This window comes from Panthera uncia, chromosome B4 (assembly GCF_023721935.1).
Source record: "Panthera uncia isolate 11264 chromosome B4, Puncia_PCG_1.0, whole genome shotgun sequence".
Lineage (NCBI taxonomy): Eukaryota > Metazoa > Chordata > Mammalia > Carnivora > Felidae > Panthera > Panthera uncia.
Window position 1 is genome coordinate 35966920 of NC_064809.1, and position 2385 is coordinate 35969304.

The 2385-nt window shown below is 41.0% G+C and overlaps 1 pseudogene; it reads left to right on the top strand.

The window, feature by feature from the left end:
- The first annotated feature begins 834 nt into the window (after nt 1–834).
- Nucleotides 835–1921, top strand: LOC125919785 (WD repeat-containing protein 31-like; annotated as a pseudogene).
- The last annotated feature ends 464 nt before the right edge of the window (nt 1922–2385 follow it).

The following is a 2385-nucleotide window of genomic DNA, read 5'->3' on the forward strand; positions in this document are numbered from 1 at the left end:
AGAAATTAGTGAACATGTGGAGATATCTAGAAAAATATAGTTTATAACTTCCCAAAACTGATCGAAGAAGAAATAGTAGGCCCAAATGTTTCTATAACAAAGAAATTTTCTTGGTATTAAATATTAAAAACTCTTGCATTAAAAAAAAAGTCCAGAAGGCTTTACAAATCAGGTCTACAAAATATTTAAGGAACAAATAATTTTAAACTTATTTTCAACTCTTCTGGAGAATTTATAAAAAATAGAGTTAGAAAATGCCCCCAATCCAACTCATTTACTGAAGTTAATAAAACATTAATACCAAAGTCAGACAAGGACAGTATAAGAACGTTGTTACAGAGTAATAATACTCATGACTAAAGGTGCAAAAATATTAAGTAAACCAAATGCAACAATATATTTAAAAGACAGTGTATTATAATTCGGTTGGGCCTACCCAAGTGTACAAATGTGATTTAATATTAGAAAATCAATTAATTTACTACATTAAGATATTAAAAAGTTATATCAAAGATTCACAAATAAAATAATATTTGATAAAACCCAGTACCCATTTATGATAAAAACTCTTAGCAAAACACCTCATGTCCTAGCGACGAGCCTCGTTGCTAGGGGCGGAGGCCTGTGAGGCTGTGGAGTGTGGTGGCTGTGGACCCCTCCACCCCGCCCCCAACCGGTCTCAGCTCCCAGCCTGGCCAGCCCGCTGTAATTACAGAGATTAGGAAGTGGCTGCCTGAACTATTTTCCAAAGGATAAACATTACAAAGCATTGAATGGCAGCCTCCCAAGAAAATGCTATTCGTTTGGGAGGAACACAACTTCCAGCCACAAGGAATGCTGTTGCTCAGGCACCATCCAAAGCAAGCTCCTCCTCAGAAGGCTTTGTGTGGGTTCCATGCAGTGATGGGGAAGCTGCAAAGCAAACCCAAACACAGCGTTTATAAATACAGCAGGCTCGATGGAATTGTAGAAGAGAGAATTCAAACTAAAACTTGTCAGGAGTATAGCCCAGCTCACATGGATACTGTCTGTCTCTGTTGTTGCTGCTCTGAATTCATACCTGTATGTCTCTGCAGGAAAGATAAGACAGTTGTGGCCTATAACTGGAAAACTAGAAATGTGGTTCAAAGGACATTAAGGAGGAATCATTAAGATAGCCTGTATTAACAAACCAAGCCAGGTCTTCAGCCTGACAGCCATGACAGGATGGTCATGATGTAGGGCTTGGATGGTGCCCTACAACCAAGGCAGTGGTTCTCTTGCCATCACGCTATGGTGCTCACTGGATTGGTTGTGAGTCTAGACTTGTCACACCTGTGCACTGGCTCTCAGGACAACACCCTGCTTCTGTGGGATGTTGGGACTGGACAGTGTTCAAAGAAAGCTTTCACCCCAGGGACCTGGTCACAGACCTGTTCTGGGTCCCCCCAAAACCATACAGGCTTCTGAAGATAAAACCATTAGATTATGGGATGGTCAAGGGTTACAGGTAGCTCATATATTTCCTGCAAAGAAGCATATTCAGACCTACTGCAAGCTCAGTGAGGACAAACACAAGTATATCTCCTACAGCAATGGCTTTGGAAGGCAAGGCTGTGGAACTACATTGTGGGACCTAAGGCAGATACAAACAGAATATGAATATAAGGAGCATTTCCTGTTGCATCCTGTGTCTTTCTACCAAGACCATTGGCCTTGATGTCTATAACTGCTACCTCATCACATGACTGCAAAGTGAAGATTTACTGGAGCCTGCCTGTTCACCTTATCCCTGGATGGATCAAGACCTTTGACTTCCTTGGCTGTTGCTGACAGCGTCTTCTCACTATATGCAAGTTTTAGCAGAGGAATTCACCTACTCAGATACATAACCATATCGACAAAAACTTCATTCAAGTTACTTCTGAACATAGCATGCTGACTATATACCCTTAATGATATATAGTTGAGCACCTGGGTGGCTCAGTCTGTTAAGCATCTGACTTTGGCTCAGGTATGATCTCATAGCTTGTGAGTTTGAGCCCCGCATGGGGCTCTGTGCTGACAGTATGGAACCTGGAGCCTGCTTCAGATTTTGTGTTTCCCTCTCTCTCTGCCCCTCCCCTGCTTGTGCTTTCTCTCAAAAATAAACATTTAAAGAAATTAAAAATAATATATAGTCTAATAACTACAAAAATATTTGAAAGTTACTTAGATTTATTGTTAGTGGCATCAATGGAATAGTAATTCTGAAACTATTTATTTTTTTAAGTAGGCTTGGGGCTTGAACTCTGGACCCCAAGATCAAGACCTGAGCTGACATCAAGAGTCAGATGCTTAACCAACTGAGCCACCCAGGAGTACTCCCCACCCCTCCCCCCATCCTTTTAAAAGCTAGATCACATT